At 33.7% G+C, this 25,240-nt stretch overlaps 1 long non-coding RNA gene across 1 annotated transcript in view; it reads left to right on the plus strand.

Moving 5' to 3' along the window:
* The first annotated feature begins 935 nt into the window (after positions 1-935).
* LOC134810562 (uncharacterized) overlaps positions 936-25,240 on the plus strand; it is an 84,733-nt gene continuing 60,428 nt past the window's right edge. Inside the window, exons 1-4 of the long non-coding RNA XR_010158955.1 lie at positions 936-2,184; positions 3,688-3,737; positions 22,515-22,614; positions 23,665-24,663. This is a non-coding gene — a long non-coding RNA (uncharacterized LOC134810562). The remainder of the gene's footprint in view (positions 2,185-3,687; positions 3,738-22,514; positions 22,615-23,664; positions 24,664-25,240) is intronic.

The following is a 25,240-nucleotide window of genomic DNA, read 5'->3' on the forward strand; positions in this document are numbered from 1 at the left end:
ATTTACTGATAGATTTAATGTGAACTGTGGGAGAAATATTAAGTGTTAAGAATATAACCCAAAAACTTATTTTTTATGTTTACCTTTCCTATAATCCTGAAAGTCAGTTTCAGAAAAGGAAAATTGTCAGAGGAGCCAGGTGTGAGAAGGATAGAGTGTGGTAAAGGGAATATAGTCTAGACAAACTTAATTTTGAAAGTGTTTATTAGGCCTTTGAATGAAGATGTTGAATATACTGCTGGAAAACTGAGTATGTGGGCAAATTAGGGATGTGTGGTTCAAACACCTTAGAGATTCTATGGACGCAGATCTCAAGATTGTAGCATTCACTTATACTGGTGGTTCTATAAATTGGTATTTTTTAAAATATGTAATACTCAAGTGACAATGCTAATGATTTCGATGAAGCAATTCAAAAATTTATCATAACAAATTATTTAAAACAATTTAAAAAATAAGGTGCAGGCACACACCTTTCGCTTGTATTATTACCTATCTTATTAAGTCATGCACCAATAACATTAAGAGAAAGTAAATAAAGCTGGCCAAATGAAGAGTGTTATACAAGTTAATTGCCAGTGAGTGTTATACAAGTTATTGCCAATGAGTAATCAGCATATAGATAACCACCTGCTCAAATATAATCTATTGGCCAATCTCTCTTTATAGCACCAGCATCATCCCCTTTTTATTTTGATCATCTTATCAGCATACATGTGTGCTGTACTATCTCTCATACATACATATGTGTATATATGTGTATATATATATATACACACGTATGTGTATATATACGTATATACACATACATGTGTGTGTATATATATACATATATATATTTGGTTTTCTTTTTTTGAGATGGAGTCTCACTGTATCTCTCAGGCTGGAGTGCACTGGCACAATCTCAGCTCACTGTAGCCTCCGCCTCCTGGGTTCAAGTGATTATCTTGCCTCAGCCTCCCGAGTAGCTGGGATTACAGACACGCGCCACCCTGCCTGGCTAATTTTTCTATATTTAGTAGACACTGGGTTTTACCATGTTGGCCAGGATGGTGTTGATCTCCTGACCTAGTAATCCACCCACTTCAGCCTCCCAATGTGCTGAGATTACAGGCATGAGCCACCATGCCTGACCCTATCTTTCATATTTTAAAAATCTTTTTACCCCATATCATCCTTCAGCTACCATCCTATTTCTATGCTCTCCTTTATGGCAAACCTCTTTGAAAGAGCTCTTTGTTCCCGTTGTCTTTTCCCTTTCTCCCCGAGACAGCCCTTGGATGTAATCATGAGTCATGTGAAGTGACACTGCAGCAATACTGACAGTCCTTTAAATTGTGCATATAGATATTTACTTTTTCCATAAGATTCTTTATTCTTATCATCTTGATTAATGTTTTTATCTGCAGTGAATTTGTTAGCAAGTTAATGTACTCTTGTCAATAAAATGGAAGATCACATGAACTTTTCCCTCCCCATTAATTGTTTCCCATCATTACAGACGTTGGGTAAAATTAGAAGTATTTATACTATTTAAATAATGCCTAAACTATTATTTTTAAGTGTTACAGATAAACTGCTTATAGTCCACAACTGTTATGATTATCTTAATGAATGAATCATGGGCTCTGAAACATGGGAATAACTTATAATTGAGAAATAATATTGATCATACCACTGCACTCCAGCCTGGGTGACAGAGCAAGATTCCATCTCAAAAAAAATTATAATATTAATGTTCAAGGAGCTCAAATTCTATTGGCAGAATTCAGGATAGAAATCCTCACTAGAGATAAAAGTTTTTGAGTAATCATCATATGAATAGTCCATTGTTCAAAGATTGTTTGTTGACTTGTCTCTCCTTGTATATTGGTTGGAAATCAATCCCTTGCATACATCAGTCTCTCTCTGAGACTTTTCTAGTCCGTTGGGAAAAAATGTGAATTCCTCTATTAATAACACATTGTTTAAATGCAAACAGTTTTGATATTTCCTGATAAATGGAGGAACAAATAAAGAAACGGTAGGTTATAAAATTACTATTGTTATATTATCATCTATATATTAATAGTTTTTCTTTGTTTATATATGTGGACCTTTGAAATCATGTAACTCTTGTTTTCATATAGGTGTGCTGAAGCCCTATCCCCAAGATGACTATATTTGGAGACAGGATTTTTGGAGGTAATTAAGGTCCTAATAGTAGGGTCCTGGTTCTATAGAATTGGTAGCCTTATAAGAAGAAGAGAAAGAGCAATATTTCTCTCTCCATGTGCATGAACTGAGGAAAGGCCATGTGAGCCACACAGTGAGGAGAATGGCACTCTGCAAGCCAGAAAGTGAGCCCTCACCAGAATCCAGGCATCCTGGAACCCTGATCTTTAACTTCTAGCCATTGGAACCAACAGAAAATAAATTTCTGTTGTTTAAACCACATACTCGGCTGGGAGCAGTGGCTCACACTTGTAATCCCAGCACTTTGGGAGGATGAGGTGGGCAGATCACTTGAGGACAGGAGTTCGAGACCAGCCTGGTCAACAGGCGAATCCCATCTCTACTAAAAACACAAAAATTAGCCGAGTGTGGAGGTGCATACCTGTAGTCCTAGCTACTCGGGGGGCTGAGGCTGGAGAATCACTTGAGCCCGGGAGGCTGCAGTTGCAGTGAGCCAAGATCATGCCACGATACTCCAGCCTGGGTGACAGAGCGAGACTCTGTCTAGAAAACAAAACCAAACCAAACACCTACTCTATGGTATTTTCTATGTCAACATAAGACAAGGTTTGAAAATGGGACCTAACTTTATTTTTTTCCAAATTGATGAACCATCATATCAGTATTAATTATTGATTTGTTTGGCTCTTTTTTTTTCTTTTACAAAATTGCATCACATACTAAACAATATTTATTATACTGTTTTAACTTTAAAATGAGCTTGCTATTTAGGCAAGTTCTTTTTGGGGTTTTGATTGAATTTATTTATAATGATGTGAGAATAATTGAAATTTTTATAATATATAGATTCTTCCCATGTGTGGATCTTCTATATCTCTCTATCAGTTTACTAAACATCTTTCAAATATTTTGTTATATTTATTCCACAAAATAGATAACTTAGGGAGCTATTATGAATAGAATCTGTCTTTTTTTCTAGAATCTCACTCTGTCACTTGGGCGAGTCTTGCTCTGTCATCCAGGCTGGAGTGTAGTGGTGCAATCTTGGCTCACTGCAAGCTACACCTCCCAGGTTCAAGCAATTCTCCTGCCTCAGCCTCCCATGTAGCTGGGACTACAGGTGCATGCCACTATGCCCTGCTAATTTTTGTATTTTTAGTAGAGACGGGGTTTCACCATGTTAGCTAGGCTGGTCTCAAACTCCTGGCCTTAATTTATCTGCCTGCCTTGGCTGGCTCGGATTACAGGCCTGAGCCACAGTGCCCAGCCTTATAGTGATTTTAATTTAGTATATACTATGTATCCATATTTATCCTTGTTTCCTCTCCATCATTATGTTTCTATATAGAAAGAACCTGTTTTAACTTTGAATGTTCAGTATCAGGTATTAATATAATTATTTTAACTTTGATTTTATTGCATTTATCCTGGTATATTTTTATGTATTTTTAATATTTAATACTTTGTTCTTGTAAATAGCAAATACATGGGTTGTCTTCATTTTTTCATTAGGAATATTTCATCTTTTGGTTTAGAAATTCAAAGCATTCAAGTTTATTAAGGTAAATAATACATTTTTAACGTTACCTTCATTGTATTTTTTCTCAAGTGATGTGTTAAATTTAAATGATAAATTTGTCTTTCTAGAAATATGTTTTGTTCTGGGTTATTATGGAATTTCCCATTATAGTATCGTTCTTCAAATAAATTTATAACTATTACTCTTACTCAAATTTTAGTTATAATTATCCACCATAAACATTTCAAACTAATAACCCACCATGTATTTCTATGAAGTCTCCTTTCTTCTGTCTTTAATGTCTGGTCTCATTTTTCATTGAAATGTAGCATGTACCCAAATATTTTCATCTGCTAGGACATAAAGATTAAATACCCTCTGACTCCTTGAATGAAAATAATATATAGCGCAACTCACACGTTACCATTTTGGACCAAGGTAATGACTAGCCACATACAAAAAGTAAACAATACGAAATAAAACAAGCAGGAAATTACTAATCAATAGGCATAAAGTTTCTGTCAAGCAAGATAAATAAGCTCTAGATATCTGCTGTACAACATGGTATCTGTAGTCAACAATAATGTGATGTATACTTAAAAATTTGTTAAGAGGGTAGATCAGTATTTTTACTACAATTAAATTTAAAATATGAAATGAAATAAAACAATAAAAATTAACAGGAATATGCAAAGATAAAACAGCAATATCGATTTCCTTAAAAATTATGATTTTTGTATTGCGTTGTAACCTTGCTTGACTAATTTTTTTTGCCAGTTTTGATGGATCCATTGCATTCTCTTAAAATGTAGTAGAAGCTTATATTTTCCTAAGTTTTAAAATACATAAGGTTAGAAATGTTTTCTTTAAAAATTTTTAGAAACAAAGGAATGAAACTCTAAATTCAACTCTACTAACCAATTCATACCATCTTATTACACCCAAATTCTTTCTTTTCTATTTCACCTAAGCCTGAGAATTATTGACAGAGACTTCTTAGTAGTTCAAGTAACTTAACTAACCAAATCATTTAGAACACAAATTAATTATTTAAATGTACTGGAAATAACTTGGCTGTTTTCTTAGCATGATACACTGTTGTAACATGCCATATGGATCAGACTTCTTAACATTAGCTTGACATATAAACAGGGAAGATACTGTCTATATAAAGTAGACACAGTTTTTGATTTCGATATACAAAATGTCATCATATTTTAAATGTGTCCTTGTATTTACCATGACATGTTCATTTAATACTGTAAGATGCAACAGTATTTTGTATACTGTATCAGATTTTAAAAATGCTAGGAATTAAAGTATAGCAATGCTTTCTGTTTTTACAATTTTTATTTTATCAATTTTGAAAGATAACTTTTAGACTATGCATAATTTTAATGTCTATTATTATTGTTAATACATACAATGGAAGATAATAGCAATTGGTTATCCTTTGAATGCTGTTTAAATTTCGAGCTGGTAACATCTGTTATTCCCCCAAAATACTTTTCATGCCATTATGAGGGTTAGTTTTTAATACAAATTTTCTAAAGTAATCTATAAAAAAATGACAAAACCATTGTTGCTGGTTTTTAAACTGGCTTTGCAAGTCAGTGGAAGTATTCTACTTTGTACTGTTGCTTTGGGAATGTTAAATGGTCTGATGATTCCATCTCCCTATCAATATTGATAAAAATTTGGTTCCTAAAAGTTATTCTTCTCCAGAATTTCCTCCAGAGCACGGATATTTATTCTGAAAAAAAAAATGACAGTAAAGCTTTTATTATTTGTATATGAACAAGCAATGACAACTCATTCAAGATTGCCACTAGGCCAACTTATATTTTAAGTTGCAATCAATTTTGAGTCAGATTCAGATTTTAGATATGTGTGATGGTTGTGTGTCAATTTGGCTAGGATGTGGTGCCCAGTTGTTTGGTCAAACGCTAGTCTAGATTTTGCTGTAATGGTATTTTGTAGATATGACTAACATTTATAATCAGTTGACTTTAAGTTAAAAAGATTACCTCCATAATGGGAGTAGGCCTCCTCTAATTATTTGAAGAGTTTCAAAGCAAAAACTGAGGTTTCCCAGAGAAGACAGAATGCTGCTGCAAAACGGCAATGTAGAAATACTGCCCACATTTCCAGTCTGCTCACCAGCCCTATAGGTTTATGACTCAGGACTACAACATCAACTTTTTACCTGAATTTTCAGCCTGCCATATAGATTTCAAACTTGCCAGTTCCCATAATTGCATGATCTCATTCCCTAAAATAAATCTGGATGTGTGTGTGTGTGTATGTGTGTGTGTGTACGTGTGTGTGAGTGTTTATGTATGTGTGTGTGTAATTTCCATCCTGGTTGTTATTAAGTACAATATTGATTGCAAATTTATGACAGGATTTAGGTCCATGGAAAAAGCCTTATAAATTGCATTTTCATGTAATCACGATGATAGAATAACACTGCAAAAATTTATAAGATGGTAATTTCTGCAGCAAAACAACTTAAAGAACTTCACGTATCTTGCTAGTAGTTATACGTTCTAACCATGTGATAATTTTATTTTATAATTGGTATTTTGTTGGCTCTGGACACAATGAATTGCTGTAAGATTTTACCTGCAAAGTTTCAGTTTCTGGGAACGTCTCACATAGGTTCAATGTTAAATGTTAGATATTCTCTAACCTGAGCAGGCATTTGAGGTTGGAGTCTCTATTCTGTCACTACTGCTACTATCCACTGGGCCCAACAATGCATCTGCTAAGGCTGCTGTAGATGCTTCCAAGCTTGCAGACTTACAAGATGCTAATTTGCCATTCTGGTCTCTTGTTTCCTTAATGTGCTGAAGCCTTGAAGCCATTTTTGGTTTGTCAAGAAGTATACAAAATATTTCTTTTCCTCACTTGAGTTAACACTTTGATACCTGGAAAAACATGTAGTACTCCTTGTACCCTCTTTTCTCACAGTTTCTAGTAGAAATGTCCCATTTAGCTTAGCCAGCAGCTCACTCTTACCATAAGGCTCAGAGAAGAAAGGATACATCTGAGACAAGTGTCATCATGCTGTTTTCTGTTCTGCATTCTCCCCCCATTCCTTCTTTTTAAATGAAATTCTGGGTTTTAATATAAACACATTCAGGTTATCCTACTATCTGTATATAATATAGTTTTAGGGTATGTTAATTTCTGAAGTACATGTATTTTAAGAAAATATATTTAATAATTTCCAAATAAGTGCTTTTACTTTGAAGTATGTATGAAATACAGAAATTCATCATATATTATATAATGCTATTTGAAAGATATAAGATAACAACTTTATATAAATTAAAATCTGCTGATCATTGGAATTATCAAGAGGTAAAGAAGAAATTGGCAAGACTTTAAAAAATTTTTTGTTTGTCCAATGTAATCTAAAATGGCATAGATATTACAGAACTATCCACACTATAGTAGTCATGCAAAACTAGAATGTTATAAATGGACCACAAATATTGACATATTCCTGGAAAAAAATTCAAAAAACATCAGCTATAAGTGGAAGAGAACTAAAGCTAGAAAAATCACAGCTCAAGGCATTTACAGTAAGAGACTACTGGAACATTAGGACCATTCCAGAAATTCCTAAACATTGAAGCAGCAGATAAATGAAGCAGGAAATGCTTAGGATCACAAATAGAAGGTGGCATGGATATGGGAGTTCCTCTGCTGCCATGGCTCCTCCCACCTACCTTCTTGTTGAGCTGTGGGCAGTAATATTTTTACCAAACCAAATCATTGAGTGTGGGAACTGGGGCTTAAACACAGGCAATGTCTAGTGTAGAAACATATATTCACAAGTAATGGAAAGCCTCTATAAGCAGAAGACAAAATGCCTGCCGAGGACCCCAGGAATCTCTCATACGACCCCTTAACATGACCACTGTAGCCTAAAGTGCCAAATCTGGGAAATAAGATATTTCAAATCTTAATGATACACAGACAATCAAGAATCACAAAACTTTTGAGAAAGACAAGCAGCATGAAGAGAAGCAACTGACTCAACTAAGAAAACTAACATATAAGCAACAAAAAAAATTAAGCTGAGCGCTCTCTGAAAAGTTGAAGAAAATATGGCATCTATGAAAATAAATATCTAAAGAATTTTTAAAGTAACAATTTTATGATCATGGAAAATATCCCAATAAAATAACTGTGTAACTTGATTGCCCAATCTTCAGTGACTTGGAAAATTGGAACAGAAGATTCTCCCTGAAATTACTGCAAAATTATAAGACTAGTAAATACAAAAGAAATAGTTTAAAAATTGAGTATTTACCCTAAAATTCCAGTATTTATTTGACAGAATAACAGAAGGAAAAATAAGAATGAGTAAAGGGGAAGAAAAGCAAATAGAAAAAGAACTGCTAATATTTAAGAAATATAAACTTTCAGATGAAAATGCCCACTAAATAACAGGAAGAATGAACAACTATTTATATCTAGATGGATTTTAGTGAATTTTCAACACCAATAATAAAATTAAAATTATTAAAGATGACAACAAATTCCAAAGAGACCTACAAACCAAAATCAGAAATGCTTCTACCTTTTTTTATTTGTAAGATCCAATGCTTCTAGACAATAGAACAATGTTTAGAAAGGTTTAAAGGAAAAAAACAATTTGAATTTAGAATCTGTTGATAAAAAAACAAACTCTGTAAAATATTTAAAGAGGCTTATTTTAAGCCAAATATGAGTAACCATGACCTGGGGTATAATCTCAAGCAGTCCTGAGAACATGTGGCTGTGATGGTTGGGGTATGGTGTGGTTACGTATCTTAGAGAGAAAGAAGCTATAGGCAAAGACATAAATCAATACATGTAAAGTATAGATAGCCCAGAAAGGTGAGATACCTGGAAGCTGGAGGTGGGAGTGAGTTACAGGTCATAGGTGGATCCAAAGATTTTCTGATTGGCTATTTGGTTGAAAAGAGTTAAGCTTTGCCTAGAGTTGAAGTCAGCAGAAAGAAATGCTTGAGGAAGGAATAGTATTGAATCTGCATATTGCTTTGGACAGTGTGGCCATTTTAATGTTATTGATTCTTCTAGTCCATGAGCGTGGAATGTTTTTCTATTTATTTTTGTTATTTGTGATTTCTTTAAAGGACACATGCACCTGTCTGTTCATCACAGTGCTATTCACAATAGCCAAAACATGGAAACAACCTAAGTGCCCATCAACAGTGGATTGGATAAAGAACATGTGATACATATACACAAAATCATGTCTTTTACAGCAACATGGATACAGCTGGAGGCCTTAACTAATTGAATTAATGCAGAAACAGAAAACCCAGATACTTTTGGTGTCACTTATAGGTTAGAGCTAACATGCAGTACACATAAACATAAAGATGAGACAATAGGCATGAGGAGTACTACAGCAGAGAGAGAGGTATGGGACCAAGGGCTGAAGAACTACCTATTGGGTACTATGCTGAATACCAGGGAAACTGATTCAGTCATATCCAAAACCTCAGCACCATGCAATATACCTCTGTAAGAATCCTTCACATGTAACCCCTGATTCTAAAATAAAAGTTGAAAAAACAAATAAAAAGAAACACTTGAGTTAAGATAAGGGGAGTTGTAGAAGCCAAGGTTCTTGTTAAGAGGATGAAGCCTCCAAGTAGCAGGCTGCAGAGAGAGTAGTTGGTAAATCTCTCTCTTCCGACCTTAAAAAGATCCAGAAAAGACCTACAAAGGGAAGGAGATTCTCTAGAGAATGCAAAATTCCTCCACACAAGACAATCTTGCAAAGTCATATCAAAATATGTCAAATGAATATATTTTGGAGTAAAATACTTTGATTTCTCTCAGGAACCACTGTCTGTCTTGTGGTTCTATACCAGAATCAGGTTGGAATTAGTTATCTTATTGCTACAAAGAATCTGTTTTGTCCATCTTATGCACTCTATTTTAATGTTATTGCTGGTCAGTTGTGCCTAAACTCCAAAGGGAGGGGGTGTAAGGGCATGTCCAACCTCCCTTCCCATCATCACCTGAACTAGTTTTTCAGGTTTCTTTGGGATCCCCTTGGCCAAGGAAGTGGTCAGTTCAGATGGTTGGGAGGCTTAGAATTTTGTTTTTGGTTTATAAATCCTATTCAGAGCCACTCAGTGTGATAAAAAACAAAACTATTTTCAGATATGCATAGAATCAGAAAGGTTATTACATCTGATATTCTCCTAAGAATAACTTAGAAGATGCTTTAAATGAAATAAAAAATGAATTAAAGAAAAATAAAGATTGAGAATCAAGGGAGCAGAGCAAAGAAAGAATCACATAAATTAATTCCAAATGAATGTTAATAATTCTTATTAAAAATAATAAGGGAGGTAATTGTATAATTATGTCTTCTGATTTATTAACATGGTAAAAAACATTGACAATAGCTTTAATTATTAGTCTTTTTTCTTTTGAGTTTCTGTAATGTCAGTACTTAAGCATTGGATCTTCCACTGGTGTAGGGGAATTACAATTAAAAGCAAAATCTCTTCCCAACTCAGAAAAGCTTTCCACAATGGCGTAAGAGAAATAAAATAATGTTATTATTGAATTAGCATTGAATTAGAATGTGAGGTGCAGCACAGGTAATCTAAGAGGATTTCAGATATAATAAAATATCACCCTTTTATACAGATAAGCAGATAGAACCAATAACAGACATGTTTGCAAGAAAACAGCTAGTTTTGAAGTATGAGGACTGGACAGCACTATTGGCCATGCCCAGTTTATCCACTTGTCACCTGGTAATTTGCATGGCTGTCGGTGTTAATTTGCTTTATCCAAAATAAAAATAAAAGGCTCAAATCTTTATGACTAAAAGTAGTTATGCACCAAGGTGTCTGCACAAAATTTGGCTGTTGTTCTCCCCACAAAATGGAGTAGTGTCCTTTTTGATGATTATATGTCAAAGAGATGGCTTTCTGGTTTTTGAGAAATCCATGCATGGGTTGTAAAGGTGGTAATTTTTATTTGTCCAATTATTTATTTAGCAGTTTAAAATATTTACATCATTTCAAGGGGACAAAGAAAGAGCTGACACATTATTTAAAGTGAATGCTCTAAGACAAGGAAAGGGGGAAGGAGGAAGTCTCTTCTCTTATTTTCAATAGGGAAAATTAAGACTCTTATTTCTAATTTGTATTTGCCCTTATAGGGCATATTTTAGCTAGACTTCATAGGTTCTAATACACATTTGTTTTAGTATCATCACTTTCTTATTTTAATTTTTATGGATACATAATACTTATACATATTCATGGGATGCATGTGACGTTTTGAGAAAAGCATGCAATGTGTAATAATCAAGTCTGAATAATTGGGATATCTATTATCTCAAACATTTATTTTTTTATTTGTAAACATTCCAAATCTACCTATCAAGCAATTTTGAGATACAATAAATTATTATTAACTATAGTCATCCTACTGTGCTACCAAACACTACATCTTATTTCTTCTATCTGACTGTATTTTTGTGCCCATTAATTAACAACTCTTACTCTCCTTCTCCCCACTTCCCTTCCCACACTCTAATAACCGTGATTTTATTTACTGCCTTCATGAGATTAATTTTTTGTAGCTCCCATTTATATGTGAGAACGTGTGATATTTTTCTTTCTATGCCTGGCTTATTTCACTTAACCTAATGTCCTCTGGTTCAGTCTGTGTTATTACAAATGACAGGATTTTATTCTTATGGTGGAATAATATTCCATCATGTATCTATAACACGTTTTCCTTATCTATGCATCCCTTGATGGGCATTTCCCACAGCTAGCATCATACTGAATGGAGAAAATCTGAGTCTTTCCTCTAAAATCTGGAACAAGACAAGGATGCCCACTTTTACCACTTTTATTCAATGTCGTACTGGAAATATTATCCAGAGCAATAAGACATGAGAAAGAAATAAAAGACATCTAAATAAGAAAGAAAGAAGTCAAAATGTCCTTGTTTTCAGACAATGTGATCTTATATTTAGAAAAATCTAAAGATTAATGAACGATTGGCACTGATAAATGAATTAAGTAAAGCTACAGGATACAAAATCAACACACAAAACTTGGAAGAATTTCTATATGCAAACAGTGAACAATCTGAAAAAGAAATGAAGAAAGCAAAGCACTTACAAAAAATAAGATAAAATGCCAAGGAATAAATATAACCAAAGAAGCAATAGATCTCTTCAATGAAAACTATAAAACATTGATGAAAGAAATTGAAGAAGACATAAAAAATATGGAAAGAAACCCCATGTTCATAAATAGAAGAGCCAATATTGTTAAAATCTCCACACCACCCAAATTGATTTATAGATTCAATACAATTCCTATTAAAATACCAACAAAATTTCTCACAGAAATAGGAAAAATCTTAAAATTTATAAGAATCACAGAAGACTCAAAATAGCCAAAGTAACACTGAACAAAAAGTATAAAATTGGAAGCATTACATTACCTGATTTCAAATTATACTACAAACCCAAAATAGCATGATTCTGGCATAAAAACAGACATGTAGACGAATGGAATAGAATATAGAACCCAGAAATAAATCTACACATTTATAATCAACACATTTTCAACAAAGGTGCCAAGAACATACACTCAGGAAAGGGTAGTCTTCAACAAATTGTTCTGGAAAAACTGGATATCCGTATGCAGAAGAATGAAACTAGACCCCTATATTTAACCATATATAAATATAAAATAAAATGGATTAAAGACTTAAATATAAGACCTGAAACAATAAAACTACTGGAAGAAAACATTGATAAATGCTTCAGGACGTTGTTCTGGGCAAAGATTTCTTGACTAAGACCTCAAAAGCACAAGCGCCTGAATTAAAAATGGACAATTGGTATCACACCAAGCTAAAAAGCTTTTGCACAGCAAAGAAAACAATCAAGGTGAAGAGGCAATGTACAGGATGGAAGAAAATATCTGCAAAATATCTGGCAAGGGATTAATAACCAGAATACATAAATAACTCAAAAAACTGAATAGTAGAAAAATAAATAATCTGATTTTTAAATGAACAAAATAAACTGAATAGTCATTTCTCAAAAGAAGACATATACATGGGTAATTGGCATATGTAAAAAATGCTCAACATCATTAATCACAAGTGAAATCAAAATCAAAATTACCTTGAGATATTATCCTACCCTGGTTAAAAATGGCTTTTATCCTAAAGATAGGCAATAACAAATGCTGGGGAGAGTGTGGAGAAAAGAAAACCCGGGTACAATTTTGGTAGGGACGTAAATTAATACAGCCACCATGGAAAACAGTTAGGAGGTTTCTCAAAACACTAAAAACAGACCTACCATATGATCCAGGGATCCCACTTCTGGGTGAATATGTAAGCAAGAAATTTAGTATATCAGAGATATCTGCATTCTTGTGTTTATGGTTCATTGTTTTCTATATTCTTTCCATTTTTATTTTCCCTTCGAATTAAGCATTATTTCAGAAATAAGCTTGATTATTAAGTAATATTATAGCATATATAAATGAAGCTTAATCTGTTTACATTAATTTATATGTATATTTGCTCCTAAAATTATCTTTCTATATAGAATGGTTTTTGTTTTTAACATTTGTTTTCTTTTTTATAATTTATATATGTTCCAGACTTTCATTTTACATTTCTCCTTCTGTTAATTTAGGAAATGTATAGTATGTAGTATTTTTTAATGATTTATTGGCATTTACTTTATTTATCTTCAGTTCTAAATTTAAATTTAATGCAGGCCAGGATGGATATGTCATCCACAACTTTATTCACTGAGAAATGCTTTTTTAACAATTTTATTTTATTTTTTTAAATTGCCAAATCAAATTTTATATACTTATATACAACGTGATATTTTGAAAAATAGAACACACACATATATATATGTACACATTGTGGAATGGCTAAATTCAGCTAGTTAATGTATGCATTACTTCATATAGTTATCACTTTTTTGGTAGTAACAATATCTATTCTCTTACGAATTTTCAAGAATACAATATATTGTTATTAACCGTAGTCACAATGTTGTACAATAGATCTCTTGAACTTATTCCTGAAATTTTGTGTCCTTTGCCCAACATTTTCTAATCCTACCCCTCTACCCCACCACTCCAACCTCTGGTATAGTTACTTTTTTAACTCTCTACTTCTATGAATTTCACTTTTTTAGATTCCACATGTAAGTAAGATCATGCAATATTTGTCTTTCTGTGACTGGCTTGTTTTATTTATTTATTTATTTTTCCTTATTATTTATATTTTAGATTCAGGAGGTACACATGCAGGTTTGCTACATGGGCATATTGAGTGATACGAGATTTGGGCTTCTATAACCCCATCAATCAAGTAGTGAACATAGAATGCTATAGGTAGTTTTTCAACCCTTACTCTCTCCTTTCTTCTCCCTCTTCAGAATCTCCAGTGTTTACTGTTTCCATCTTTGTGTTCATGTGTACCCAACATTTATCTCCCACTTACAAGCGAGAACACATGGTATTTAGTTTTCTGTTTCTGTGCTAATTTTCTTAGGATAATGGCCTCCAGCTGAATCCATGTTGCTGCAAAGGACATTATTTCATTCTTTTTTATGGCTGCATAGTATTCCATGGTGTAAATGTAACTTTTTTTTTTTAATCCAAATCTACTGTTGATGGGCACCTAGGTTGATTCCATGTGTTTGCCACTGTGAATAGTGCTGTAATGAACATATGAGTGCAGGTGTCTTTTTGGTAGAACGATTTATTTTATTTTGGGTATATAGCCAGTAATGGAATTTCTGGGTGAAATTGTAATTCTATTTTTAGTTATTTGAGAAATCTCCAAACTACTTCCCACAGAAAAACATTCCCTTTTCTCTGCAACCTCACCAATATCTGTTATTTTTTAAAAGTATTAATAATAGCCATTTTGACGGGTGTGAAATGATATCTCATTATAGTTATGATTTACATTTCTCTGATGATTAGTGATTCTGAGCAGTTTTTCATATATGTTTGTTGGCTGGTTGTATGTTTTGCTTTGAGCAGTGTCTGTTCATGTTCTTTGCCGACTTTTAACTTCTTTGTTTTTCTTTATTTGATTTGTTTAAGTTCCTTATAGATTCTGGATATTAGCCCTTTGTCAGATGCATAGTTTGAAAATGTTTTCTCCCATTCTGTAGGTTCCCTGTTTACTCTGTTGATAGTTTCTTTCACTGTGCAGCTCTTTAGTTTAATTAGGTCCCAATTGTCAATTTTTGTCTTTGTTCCATTAGCTTTTAAGGACTTAAAAATTCTTTGCCAAGATTGATGTCCCAAACAGTATTTCCTAGGTTTTCCTCCAGGACTTTTACAGTTTGGCATCTTACATTTAAAAGTCTTTAATCCATCTTGAGTTAATTTTTATATATGGTGAGAGGTAAGGGCTCAGTTTCATTCTTTTGCATATGGCTAGCCAGTTTTCCCAGCGCTACTTATTAAGTAGGGTATTCTTTTCCCACTGTTTGTTTTTGTCAAATTTGTTGAAGATCTGTTGGTGGCAGATGTGTGGTTTTACTTCAGGGGTCTCTATTTTGTTACTTTGGTCTATGTATCTATTTTTGTATGACTAGCTTATTTTACTTAACATAGTATCCTCTACGTTAATCCATGTTGTCACAAATGACAGGATTTTCTTCTTTCTTGAAGCTCGGTAGTATCCTTTTGTGTATGTGTACCATATTTTCTTTATGCATTCATCCACTGATGGACAAAAGTCACAAGCAATATGACAAAATATTAATATTTTTTAATTATAGTTTTGGCATTGCACGTGTTCATAGTACATGAGTTACTATATTCTTGAAAGTTTAAAACTTCTACCACATTTAAAAAACAGTGGATGATGTAATAATGTAACTGGAGATATTTGGTTGTGATGGGCAGCGGAAAAAAATAAGTAGAGATTGAGGCGGGATGTGGAGTTAGAGGAAAAACACTATAGAATACTATTTCCTAGCGCATGTTTACATGACTATGGGAACACTCAATAAAAAGGAAGACAGTAATGACTGAGAAAGAGAGAAAGAAATGATGCAAATCTTAAAGAACCCAAAGAGCAAAGTCCTTGAGAGGGCAAGAGGGAAGAGATGATGTTAATATAGTAAGAACTCAGTAAATGTAGCTGAACGAATGAGTAAATGAACCAATAAATGACCTTCAGCATCCCTTTGGCTTCTTATATTTAATTACCTTTTCAACTCTCCAAAACAATTAAAAACTTGGATCACTTTCCTCATGTTTATAAGTTCCTTACATTATCTCTCTCTTTTCTTTTTAAGCAGAAAATATCCTCTACTACTTGTAAAAGACAGTAAAGACCATAAAGTTTATTTTCTGCCATTGGTATATATATTTTACTAAGCTCTCAGATTCCAGATGCTGTTTTAGGCAGTGCAGAAACTGCAGTAAGAAATGCAGACAAACAACTATACACTGTATTATTTGGTGATGAAAACTTATATCAAGAAAATCAGACAGGGTTAAGAGATAGGGAGTAATGAAACATTATTAAGAGTGTTTAAAAAAACATTCTTTAAAGGGTGACATTTGAACAATCTTGAATGAAATGACAGAGGGCATGCCATTTTTCTGGGACATTAAGTAATTTCTTCTTAAAAGCATGAAAGTCCATTTCAGTCTTTGTATGTCTGTGAAAGAATAAGGTTATTAGATCTCAGGGCTTTTACAAAATTTTTATTTTATTTTAGATCTGGTATATATGTGCAGGACATGCAGATTTAATTACATAAGTAAACATGTGCCATGGGGTGGTTTGCTGCACCTATCAACTCACCACCTATGTATTAAGCCCAGCATGCATTAGCTCTTTTCCCTAATGCTCTCCCCACCTTGTTTGCTGCACCTATCAACCTGTCACCTAGGTATTAAACCCAGCATGCATTAGCTATTTTCCCTAATGCTGTCACCACATTGTCCTCCCCCAACAGCCCCCAGTGAGTGTTGTTACCCTCCCTGTGTCCATGTGTTCTCATTGTTCAGCTCCCACTTATGAGTGAGAACATGTCATGTTTGATTTTCTGTTCCTGTGTTACTTTACTGAGGATAATGACTTCCAGCTTCATCCATGTCCCTGCAAAGGATATGGTCTCGTTCCTTTCTATAACTGCATAGTATTCCATGGTATTTATGTACCACATTTTCTTTATCTGTTTTATCATTGATGGGCATTTGGGTTGATTCCATGTTGTTGCTATTGTGAATAGTGCTGCAATAAAATAAAAACACATGCATGTATCTTTATAATAGAATGATTTATATTCCTTTGGGTATATACCCAATAATGGGATTTCTGGGTCAAATGGTATTTCTTGTTCCAGGTCCTTGAGGAATCGACACACTGTCTTCCACAACGATTGAACTAATTTGCATCCCCCCCAACAGTGTAAAAGTGTTCCTATTTCTTCACAGTCTCACCAGCATCTGTTGTTTCTTGACTTTTTAATAATTGCCATTCTGACTGGCATGAGATGGTATCTCATTGTGGTTTTAATTTGCATTTCTCTAATGATCAGTGATGTTGAACTTTTTTTCATATATTAGTTGGCCTCATAAATGTCTTCTTTTGAGAAGTGTCTGTTCATGTCCTTTGCTCACTTTTTGATAGGGTTTTTTTTTTTGTAAATGTGTTTTATGTTTCTTGTAGATTCTGGATGTTAGATCTTTGTCAGCTGGTTAGATTGCAACTGTTTTCTCTCATTCCGTTGATTGCCTCTTCACTCTGATGATAGTTTCTTTTGCTGTGCCAAAGATCTTTAGTTCAATTAGGTTAATTAGGTTCCATTTGTCAACTTTTGCTTTTGTTTCAATTGCTTTTGATGTTTTGGTCATGAAATCTTTTCCCTTGCCTATATTCTGAATGGTATTGCCTAGGTTTTCTTCTAGAGTTGTTATATTTTGAGGCTTTACATTTAAGTCTTTAATCCGTCTTGAGTTAATTTTTGTGTAAGATGTAAGGAAGGGGTCCAGTTTCACTTTTCTGCATATGGCTAACCAGTTTTCACAGAGCCATTTATTGAGTAGAGAATCCTTTTCCTATTATTTGTTTTTGTCAGGTTTGTCAAAGATCGGATGGTTGTAGATGTGTGGTATTATTTCTGAGGTCTCTTTTCTGTTTCATTGGTCTGTGTCTGTTTTGGTACCATTACCATGTTGTTTTGGTTACTGTAGCCTTGTAGTATAGTTTGAAGTTGGGTAGCATGATGCCTCAAGCTTTGTTATTTTTTGCTTAGGATTGTCTTGGCAATGCAGGCTCTTTTTTGGTTCCATATAAAATTTAAAGTAGGTCTTTTCTAATTCTGCAAAAAAAGTCACTGGTAGCTTGATAGGAATAGCTTTGAATGTATTAATTACTTTAGGCAGAATGGCCATTTTCACAATATTGATTCTTCATATCCATGAGCATGGAATGTTTTTCCATTTGTTTGTGTCCTCTCTTATTACTGTGAGCAGCAGTTTGTAGTTCTCCTTGAAGAGGTTCTTCACATCCCTTGTTAGCTGTATTCCTAGGTATTTTATTTTTTGTAGCAATTGTGAATGGGAGTTCTTAGAAACCTACAAAGTGGCTTAGATCCCCACACACTAATAGTGAGAGAATTTAACACCCCATTGTCAATATTAGACAGATCATCAAGACAGAAAATTAATACAGTTAATCAGGACTTGAGCTCAGCTCTGGATCAGGTGGACCTGATAGATATCTACAGAATTCTCCACCCCTAAACAACAGAATATACAGTCTTTACAGTGCCACATGACACTTACTCTAAAATTGATCACATAATTGGAAGTAAAACACTCCTCAGAAAATGCAAAAGAACTGAAATAATAACAAACAGTCTCTCAGACCACAGTGCAATCAAATTGGAACTCAAGATTAAGAAACTCACTCAAAGCCACATAAATACATGGAAATTGAAAAACCTGCACCTGATTGACACCTGGGTAAATAACGGAATTAAGACAGAAATCAAGAAGTTATATGAAACCAATGAGAACCAAGAGACAATGTACCAGAATCTCTGGAACAAAGCTAAAACAGTGTTAAGAGGGAAATTTATAGCACTAAATGCCCACATATGAAAGCTAGAAAGAGCTCAAACTGACACCCTAACATCACAACTGAAAGAACTAGAGAAGCAAGAACCAACAAATCCAGAGCTAGCAGAAGACAGAAATAACCAAGATCAGAGTGGAACTGAAAGAGATAGAGACACAAAAAAACCTTCAAAAAATAAATGAATCCAGGACCTGTTTTTTTCCCCCAAAAATTAATTAAATAGATAGACTGCTATCTAGACTAATAAAGAAGAAAAAAGAATCAAATAGGCACAATAAAAATGATAAAGGGGATATCACCACAGACACTGCAGAAACACAAACAACAATCAGAGAATACTATAAATATCTCTATGCAGCTCTTAGTAATAGCATGATAGTCTTAGCTTCTTCGATTGCAAAATTCTTTAAATTGAGAAATATGTGTTTTCAAATACATAATATGTTTACTAAGAGCTACAAGTACAATTATCTGCAGTTTGGCTCCGTAGACAAAGTGAAAAATTTTGAACGAAATACTACATATTTCTTTAGCGTTTTAACAATACAAATAAATTCAAATGACTCTTGGAAAAAAAATCTTTATGCAAATAATCTAGAAAACCTAGAAGAAATGGATAAATTCCTGGACACATACACCCTCCCAAGACTAAACCAGGAAGAAATTGAATCCCTGAATAGACCAATATCAAGTTCTGTAATTGAGGCAGTAATAAATAGCCTACCAACGAAAAAAAGCCCAGGACCAGATGAATTTACAGCCGAATTCTATCAGAGATACAAAGAGGAGCCAGTACCATTTCTTCTGAAACTATTCCAAACAATTGAAAAGTAGGGACTTTTCCCTACCTCATTTTATGAGGTCAACATTATCCTGATACTAAAACCTGGCAGAGATACAACAAAAAAAGAAAACTTATGGGTCAGTAGGTGCAGCAAACCACCATGGCACACATAGACCTATGTAACAAATTTGCACGTTCTGCGCATGTGTCCTTTTCTTTTTAATTAAGAAGAAATAAAGAAAAGAAAAGAATACTTCATGCCAATATCCCTGATGAACATTGATGTGAAAATCCTAAATAAAATACTGCAAACCAAATCCAGCAGCACATCAAAAAGCATATCCACCACAATCAAGTTAGCTTCATCCCTGGGATACAAGGCTGGTTCAACATATGCAAATCAATAAACATAATTCATCACATTACCTGTACTAATGACAAAAACCACATGATTATCTCAGTAGACACAGAGAAGGCCTTTGATAAAATTCAACATCCCTTCATGTTAAAAACTCTTGGTAAACCGGGTATTGATGGAACATATATCAAAACAATAAGAGCCATTTATGACAAACCCACAGCCAATATCATACTGAATGGGCAAAAGCTAGAAGCATTCCCTTTGAAAACCAGAACAGGACAAGGCTGCCGTCTCTCACCACTCCTGTTCAACATAGTAGTGGAAGTTCTGGCCAGGGCAATCAGGCAAGAGAAAGAAATAAAGGGCATTCAAATAGGAAGAGAGGAAGTAAAATTGTCTCTCTTCGCAGATGACATGATTGTATATCAAGGAAACCCCATCATCTGAGCCCAAAATCTGCTTAGGCTGATAAGCAACTTCAGCAAAGTCTCAGGATACTAGATCAATATACAAAAATCACAAGCATTCTTATACACCAACAATAGACAAGCAGAGAGCCAAATCATGAATGAGATCACAGTTATTTTTATCTTACAAACTGTACATGTTTTTTAGCCTTTCTTGTTCTCTGTATTGCAGATACAGTAGAAGGAAATAGTATACCTCTTTTATCTTTTTCAAGGCCTAAAATTGTATTCATTTTTCAATTTAAACACATTGCTGAAGTTGTTTCAAATAGATATTTATCTCTCATATTAAAGGTGCCCAACAAGCTAAGTCATTTTAGTCTGAAGTATTTATTTGGCTCAGGGAAGTGTTCTATTAAAATTTATTTGATTATCTCTTCTCTATTGGTCTTTATATATTAAAGACGTCTTGTCTCCTGATCAACAATAAAATTGGCACTTGGGGCGAGGACTCAATTTCATTTAAGATCCTCAGGGGACTTTTCTACCATGAATTCTCTCTTTTTCTCCTTTCTCCAGCCTCTCTACTTGCACTTTGTAATCATTATATACATGTGCTTACAATTTATACAATCATAAATAACCTTTTAATGGTATTTTTATCATTTGCATATAAAAGTCAATAGGGTCAACTCTTCTGTATTTCTTTATCCAATCAATACACCTCATTCTGACTTCTAAAATAGCTTTCTTAAGTTTATCAATAAGTTGCTAGTTACAAACCCCAAATATTTTTAATCATTTTATCATTTGATACCCAGAATATTTGCGAGTTTTGGGCTCTCCTTTTTTCTTGAAACTTTTTTTCTTTTACCTCCTGGGAAACCACTAACTTTTGCTTTGTTTCTCCTCCTTTTTTTGTGTTAGATTTGTTTAATTTCCTTTGCAGGGTTATCTTCCTTCACTTTACTCAAAGGTTGGTTTGCCCAGAGTTTCATTTTTGTTTCTTCTCTTTACTTTAAACTTTCCCTATGTAAATATATTTAATTCCATATTTTCAAGTGGAAAATGATTTCTAAATTTATAGCTAATGTAGGGTGACTCTGCTGAGTTTTACCAGCCTCTTAAAATAATTTTGTGTCTAGTTGAAAATAACAGGTAAAAATGGAAATGATTCTCTGCAGTCATTCCCTGCAACTAAACCTGCTTATCCCTTTTTTTCTAAATGTTGGTGACTGGTACTTTTTGGCACCTAGTTTTCTAGTAATCATCTAGGTTCATTCTAGATATTCCTATTTCAACAACCCCAAATCCAAATGATACTAAATTATCCTGAGTTTTACTCAATTAATAGTATTTAAACCCTTCCATTCTTAATCACATTTCTAATGCCCTGTAGCGTTCATGCGGTCAAATCACTGATGATCTGAACACTTCCTCAAAGGCCCCTTCTCGCAATGCTGGTACAAGGGGATTTTTAGGGAACAAATTCAGACTATAGATCCTTGATATATCTTACTCATTTTTTACAATAAAGTGTGGAAACATCTTTTCCAAGAAGGCGTGCCTGATATTCTAGCTGCTTCCATTTCACATAGTATGATTTGGGTTATCAATAATTACCTTGGGTTTCCGTGGTACCTTGGGGAAACCATTATCAGAGCTTTTGTGGCATGATATTCATTACTATTGATATTTTTTTCTTTGCATTTCTATCCATGTGTTTCCCTACTAGGTGCTGAACTGTTTAATGAGATGAAAGTGTCTTTTTAAAACAACTTATCTTGAAATAATTTTAGGCTTATAAAAGAATTACAAAAATAGTTCACCCAACTTATTCTCTTCACGTTAACCTGTCTCATAACACAACGTATTTATCAAAACAAATAAGATTTTATGAAGATTTCCCCAGTTGTTTCCCTAATGGCTTTCCACTTTGGCTCTCTTAATGGCAAATTAGCCCCTTATTTACTTATCAGATTGTAGCTTTTTCTGTCTGCTAAGACACATTTAAACTAACACACAGTCTTTCAAATATGCTTTCATATTTCCCCTTCAATGTTAATCTTCCTGTTCTGCGTTTCTTTCCTGATTTAGACAATTGTATTTCTGTAAAATATCTAATTTGGATTCCTTGATGGAGGACAAAATTGCCACATGTGACCAATCTACCATGGACAGCTAATACCCCAATTATGTAAGATATTACAAAATAAATATGAGGTTGGTTTGGTGGTAAAACAGATAAAAATGGGCTAAGAGCTAACTTGTTACATTTGAGTGAGTTATTAAGAAACGGGAATCTGACAGGATCTGGGAAGTGAGATTTTGTTTGTAAAGTTGACTGAAAAAAATTATAAATCACATTGGGAATCCATATGGATAAATCATCTATATATATAGCTCATATATATATCTATATCTATAATCTGCCCATCTGTCATGAATCTATTACTAATGCCCCCTTGAAGTTGAGGACATAGAGGAAAGATAACTGAATCTGTTATTCATTTTCATATATAACAGTGAGTAGCAATATAGAAAGCCTTTCTTATTCTATCCCTCATTTGGTAATTATTTTTCTACAAGCAGTATTTAAATCATAAAAGAACAGAGAATAGAAACAGAGCAAGAGAAGCTGCTTTACAAGTGAACCAAAGTACAACAATTTACTGCAAGGGTTGGCAAACTTTTCCTATAGAAGCATAGAAAGTAAATATTTTAGGCTTTGCGGGTTACGTGTGTTATCTGTTGCAATTTTTCAGCCTTGCCATTGTAACAGGAAAGCAGCCAGAAGTACCTAAACAGATGGGCATTACTGTGTTCAAATAAAACTTTATTTATAACAACAGGCAGAAGGTTAGATTTGGCCCAAGGTTGGTAGTTTTCTGACTCTTAATTTAGAAAGAACAGATTATATACAAGAAGAAATCATTTCCAAAGTGCACAATAATTTCAGGACAGCAGTCTGGATGCTAGAAGCACTTAAAGTCCAAGTGCTCTGTCACTTAATTCACTATTTGCCATACTTTCTTATAGAAATAAAAACAAACCAGTTATCAATAAGCCACAGACTTCCTGCAACAATTTAAGTGACACTGAGGGATCTTAAAAGCTATAAGGAATGTATTTGATATAATGATCTTACTCTTTCAAGGAATGACTTCATCTTGTCCATTTGTCAATGAGAATATAAAAATGACTAAAATTTGTCCCTATTTTTTCACGATTTATGTTTGTTATCCAGCACTTGACCAGGAAGAAAGGACCAAAGAGAGACAATGTTTTCTCTTATACACATTGTTTGCACATTGCTCGTTAACACCTCCAGGACAGAGCATCACCATGAAATTCTCTATTGAGCAGTAAAGACAGACAGAGAGAGAGAGAGAAGAAAAAAGAAACAACAGCCTGGAAGTAGCTTTTGTCTTTCACCACTATTCACTATTGAGATGGTAACTATAGTAAGTGGTAGGTGGTGGCACTAGAGCACTCTAATTTGTGTATGGGATTTGGGACGGAGGGGGAGAAAATATTATATAATAGGGATAAAATTGGCCCTAAAGTCTTTCTTCATCCTGTAATGCATTGAAGATAATAGTACTGTCATAACAAGTTGGTCTTAGATGCTTTGAACAAAATACATAACATGGAAGAAGTAAGTGAACTAGCACTACCTTTAGGGGAAATTCTGCAATTGCCTAAGTATAAAACCATTTCTAAACACTTCTCTGACATTTCTTCTAGTACCAAGACTTCAGCTTATAAAAATAACTAAAAACGTTTGAAATCACACAATCATGTAATTGATGGAATTAATTGTTGATAAACATGAATTATTTCTCAAAATGATGAATCTGGTCATTAACCAATCTTGTATGTTATATTCTGAAGTTCACTCTTCAGTTTTCTATATATAGAATAGTTGTGAAAATTGAGTGGGAGCCTTGGCCACAGAAATGAAAACTCTGAATTGGGTCAAACACTTCAGTGAATGTAACAATATAGACACAATTAGTAACAAAATTTATTTGAAGTGAATATGGGGAAGCCTCTGAAAGAAAAAAATGGTGATAGTTTTTAATAAATTAGTCAAATACTTTGAAATAGCCATAGTTGAATTGAACAACAAGTTTTTGTTTTGTTTTTTTTGTTTTGAGTTTTAATAGCTATAAAATGAGAGAGGGATTGTCATGCTGCCGTGAAATGGATATAAACAATTTTCAGCTGAGACTCTGACCAAAAAGTAAGTTTTCCGTCAACAAGAATTTAAAACAGTCTTTGATTTATGGCATCCAGCAGAGAATGCAATCACAGATAGCACAGCCAGGAAAAGAACATTCATTATTTTAGAGAGACAAAGAATTGTGGAATTATGCATCCATTTTCTCTAATAAACATTTTTATCACTTATAGGAGGAAGCTGCTCTCCCTAGTAATAGCAATGATGAGTACTTAAATTAAGGAGAGCTTTAAATTGGTTAAAACAAACACCTACCCTAAGAATAAAGAGTAAATAATAAAAGACTGAAAATAAAGACCACAGTCCATGGTAATCAGAAATGATCAATGAGCCACTTGGGACCTCCCAAAAGAGATCAGCAAATCTGAAATCCAAGTGGTGTTAGAATAAAGACCTTTCGATTGATCATATTTGATTAAAGCTTCCACCAGTTTCTTACAGAAACATAGAAAATATAAATCAGGAAAACAGAAAAGCTATCAAATAATTATCTTACAAAAAATGAGAAAACAAGAAATATCAACAATAACAAGAAACCTCGGCACACCGAAATAGTTTCACAGAAAAATCCTACCAAAGC

Source organism: Pan troglodytes, chromosome 6, assembly GCF_028858775.2.
Source record: "Pan troglodytes isolate AG18354 chromosome 6, NHGRI_mPanTro3-v2.0_pri, whole genome shotgun sequence".
NCBI classification, from domain to species: Eukaryota; Metazoa; Chordata; class Mammalia; order Primates; family Hominidae; genus Pan; species Pan troglodytes.